Raw genomic sequence first — 4,817 nt, 5'->3', positions numbered from 1 at the left:
TTTTTTTTTTTTTCTTTTTGAGACGTAGTCTCACTTTGTCACCCAGGCTGGAGTGCAGTGGTGCGATCTCACCTCATTGCAGCCTCCACCTCCTGGGTTCAAGCAATTCTTCTGCCTCAGCCTCCTAAGTAGCTGGGACTACAGGCATGCACCCTCGTGATCCGCCCACCTGAGCCTCCCAAAGTGCTGGGATTGCAGGTGTGAGCCACCACACCTTTTTTTTTTTTTTTTAGGTGGAGTTTCACTCTTGTTATCCAGGCTGGAGTGCAATGGCTCGATCTCAGGTTACTGCAACCTCCACCTCCCAGGTTCAAGCAATTTTCCTACCTCAACCTTGAGAGTAGCTGGGATTAAAGGCATGTGCCACTATGCCCAGCTAAGTTTTTTGTATTTTTAAGTAGAGATGGGGGTTTCGCCATGTTGGCCAGGCTGGTTTCAAACTCCTGACCTCAAGTGATCCACTGTGTGGAGCCTCCCAAAGTGGAATTCAGGCATGAGCCACCGCGCCCGGTCAGAATTTTTTTTTTTTTTTTTTTTTTTTTTGACATAGGGTCTCACTGTCGCCCAGGCTGGAGTGCAGTGGTGCAGTCACTGCATCCTTGACCTCCGGGGCTTTAGTGACCCTCCCACCTACAGGCTCATGTCATCACAAAAAGCAAATTTTTTAATTATTTGTAGAGACGGCGGCGGGGCGCGGGGCTGCGGTCTCCGTAGGTTACCCAGGCTGACCTTGAACTCCTGGCCTCCAGTGATCCTCCTGCTTCAGCCACCCAAGGTGCTGGGATTACAGGCGTGAGTCACTGTGTTCTGCCCTGAAAAGAAGTTTTTTTAAAAAAACAACTTTAAAAATAAAATATTTTGAACAGTGAAAGCAACATCTTTGAAATAATCACAGAACTTTCTAGGATTATTCCTTTGAAGTTCCGTTCTATTTTGATTTTTAAAAGATCTCTCTCAATACTGTAGAGGTGAAAACGGGGGTTCAGGAAGAGGAACCGACCCACGCTCGCGGCACAGGGGGCAGGAACCAGGGCAGAGCCAGGGCTGCAGCGGCTTCGCTAGGGTCCCCGCGGCCCGGCCGCTCCTGGGGAGGGTTTCCAGTGTTTCTGTTTATATCTGTGCGTCTCTGGGTGTGTCTCCCTCTGGGTTGTGCACTGGCAGGCTCTAGGCGTGTCCCATCTCAGAGCAGCTCAGCCAGGAGAGTGTTTCATCGCTGCAGGGAAATTCCAGAGGGCAGCTCCTGCCACAGCTGCGGTGAGACGTTATTTCCTTGGGAGGAAACCGGTTCTCAGCAGCCAGGAAGAAACAGTTTCCACTCTGGGAGGGCGCGGGAGGGTGTGGCCGCAGGCGGGGCGAGCTGCCGCCTGGAGGGCCTGCGGGCCGGCCTGGCTCTCTGAAGCCTCCAGTCACAGTTTAAATTTAGACCTTCTATTCTGGTCCGCGCTGCTCACGCCTCACCCCGTGGCCACCGGTCAGCCAGTTTCCCCGCGCACAAGTGCGTTCCCGGGGGCAGAACGCGTAGGAGGTCAACTGTGTCCCGACCATCGCCCTGTGGCGGTGTGGAATTGTGGAGTGCAAGAAAGAGCAAAGCCAGAAGAATCCTCCACCCTAACAAATTTCAGAACCAGGGACCCTCTGTCCACGTGCCCCATTAACGTCACAGACGGAAACGCGCTGGTCCCACAGCCATTCGTGGAGCCAGCCGCGTGAGCCACAGAGACGAGGTCCCCATTCCCGGTCTGGTGGAAATTCAGACAAGAAGGCTGATTAGTGAACAGGAAGAGAGTGCACGTTACCGGCGACTTGAATCTATGCCTGGGGGCGGGGGCGGGGGCGGGAGTGGGCCAAGTGCTTTGAATCCCAGCACTTTGGAGGCTGAGGCGAGAAGCCTGCTCAAACCGGAGTTCAAGGCCAACCTAGGCAACATAGTGAGACGCAGTCTCAGAAAAGATACAAAAATGAGCCAGGTGTGGTGGCACACACCGTGGTCCCATCTACTACAGAGGCTGAGGTGGGAGAATCACTTGAGCTTGGGATCATGTACCCCGCTGACTTCACAGACAGAAATATGCTTGTCCCACTGCAGCGAGCGGAGATTGTGCCACTGCTCTCCAGTCTGGGTGACAGAGCAAGACCCTGTCTCTCTCTCTCTCTCTCTCTCTATATATATATATATATAAACAAAGTTAGCAAAATCTATGAGAATGAAGGCCTGCTTTAACCTGAAAATCATCATTATTATTATTATTATTATTAATTTTGAAACGGAGTCTTGCTCTCTGGCTGGAGTGCAGTGGTTCGATTTCAGCTCACTGCAACCTCCGCCTCCCAGGTTCAAGCAATTCTGCCTTAGCCTCCGGAGTAGCTAGGACTACAGGTGCCTGCCACCACGCCCGGCTAATTTTTGTAATTTTAGTAGAGATGGGGTTTCACCATATTGGTCAGGCTGGTCTCGAACTTCTGACCTCAGATGATATGACTCGGCCTCCCAAAGTGCTGGGATTACAGGAGTGAGCCACTGTGCCCAGCCGAAAATTATTTTTTAAAAATCATATAGGCAGCCCTGTGTGGTGGCTCATGCCTGTAATCCCAGCACTTTGGGAGGCCAAGGCAGGCAAATCACCTGAGTTCCGGAGTTCGAGACCAGCCTGACCAACATGGAGAAACCCCGTCTCTACTAAAAATACTTAATTAGCCGGGCGTGGTGGCGCATGCCTATAATTCCAGCTATTCGGGAGGCTGAGGCAGGAGAATCACTTGAACCCGGGAGGCAGAGGTTGTGGTGAGCCAAGATCCTGCCATTGCACTCCAGCCTGGGCAACAAGAGTGAAACTCATAACTGGGTGTGATGATACTCGCCTGTAGTCCTAGCAACTCAAGAGGCTGAGGTAGGAGGATGGCATGGCTTGAGCCTGGGAGGCGGAGGTTGCAGTGAACTGAGATCACGCCATTGCACTCCAGCCTGGGTGACAGAGCGAGACCCCGTCTCAGACAAAAGAAAAAAAAGAAAAAAAATCATATAACCATAATTCCTGTAATTTCCACTTCATTCTGTTTCCTGTTCTCCCTTTCTTTCCTTCCTTCCTTTTCTTTCTCTCTCTTTCTTTCCTTTCTTCCCTTCTCTTTCTTCTTTCTTCCTTCCTTTCTCTCCCTTCCCTCCCTCTCTTTCTTCCTCTCTCTTTCTTCTTTTTTTCTTTTTTCTTTTTTTTTTAACGGAGTTTCACTGTTGTTGTCCAGGCTGGAGTGCAGTGACACAATCTCAGCTCACTGCAACCTCCGCCTCCTGGGTTCAAGCAATTCTCCTGCCTCAGCCTCTCCACTAGCTGGGATTACAGGCATGTGCCACCACGCCTGGCTAATTTTTTTTTTTTTTTTTGTATTTCTAGTAGAGACAGGGTTTTTTCATGTTGGTCAAGCTGATATCAAACTCCTGACCTTAGGTGATCCACCCACCTTGGCCTCCCAAAGTGCTGGGATTACAGGCGTGAGTGACCTCACCCGGCCCCGCAAATGACGGAAGAGCAGTGGGCTGTGCTGCCCAAGGATCTGATTTTCTTTCTTTCTTTCTCTCTCCCTCTCTCTCTCTCTCTCCCTCCCTCCCTTTCTTTCTTTTTATTTTATTTTGCTTGAGACAGAGTCTCTGGCACAGGCTGGAGTGCAATGGCACCATCTCGGCTCACTGCAACCTCTACTTCCTGGGTTCAAGGGATTCTCACGTGCCTCAGCCTCCTGAGTAGCTGGAACTACAAGCGTGTACCACCATGCTGGCTCATTTTTTGTATTTTTAGTAGAGACGGGGTTTCACCATGTTGGCCAGGCTGCTCTTGAACTCCTGACCTCAAGCGATCCATCCACCTGGGCCTCCCAAAGTGCTGGGATTATAGGCTTGAGCCACCCAGCCCCTCCCTTCCTCCCTTCCTTCCTTCTTCCCTCCCTCCCTTCCTTCCTTCCTTTTTTTTTAAATTATTTTTTAAAAAACTCGTGACATCCTTGCACAGGGGCCATGCTAATCTTCTCTGTATCATTCCAGTTTTAGCATCTGTGCTGCCGAAGGGAGCACCCTTCCTTCTTTTTTTTTTTTTTTTTTGTAGCGACAGGGTCTCACTATGTTGCCCAGGCTGGAGTGCAGTGGCTATGCGCAGGCTCCATACTGCTAGTGACCATCACAGTTCACTCCCCCTTAGGCAATCTGGTAGTTCCCTGCTCCTGAGAGGTCACCATATTGATACCAAACTCAGTGTGAACACCTGTTTGGCGTACAGCATTAACACCCTGAACCTCTGGGCTCAAGCAATCCTCCTGCCTCCGCCTCCTGAGTAGCTGGGACTACAGACACAAGCCACCATGCTCAGCAGTATTTTCAGCCTACCATGGGTTTATCAGGACATAGCCGCATCATAAATGGAGGCGTATCTGTATCACTGGGTAGAGTTGTTTTGTTTTTGTTTTGAGACAGGGTCTCACTCTTGCCCAGGCTGGAGTGTAGTGGCATGATCACGCCTCACTTCACCCTCCACCTCCTGGGCTCAAATGATCCTCCCACCTCAGCCCTCCCAAAGTTGTTCTTCTTTTCCCCACTGAATACCTCTTATCTAAAAGCAGGGCCTCCCAAAAGAATTCAGCTGTCCTCAATATCCTTTCCGGGAGTTTCGAAACAGGGAAGACTGAAAAGTCAGCAGAATGTTAAGAAATCACCTAGGCTGGGAGGGGCGACTCACACCTGTAATCCCAGCACTTTGGGAGGCTGAGGCAGGTGGATCACCTGAGGTCACGAGTTTGATACCAGCCTGGCCAACGTAGTGAAACCCCGTCTCTGC

General features: G+C 50.8%; 1 non-coding gene across 1 annotated transcript; it reads right to left on the bottom strand.

The window, feature by feature from the left end:
• Positions 1-3,952: 3,952 nt before the first annotated feature.
• LOC135273695 (U6 spliceosomal RNA) lies at positions 3,953-4,060 on the bottom strand. Its single transcript, XR_010341511.1, has one exon. It is a non-coding gene; the product is annotated as a U6 spliceosomal RNA (small nuclear RNA).
• Positions 4,061-4,817: the final 757 nt, after the last annotated feature.

Source organism: Aotus nancymaae, unplaced genomic scaffold (genome assembly GCF_030222135.1).
Source record: "Aotus nancymaae isolate 86718 unplaced genomic scaffold, 86718_ANA_hifiasm-v0.15.2.pri h1tg000008l, whole genome shotgun sequence".
NCBI classification, from domain to species: Eukaryota; Metazoa; Chordata; class Mammalia; order Primates; family Aotidae; genus Aotus; species Aotus nancymaae.
Note: the sequence above shows the minus strand (reverse complement) of the source record. Positions and strands in the feature narration are given on the sequence as shown.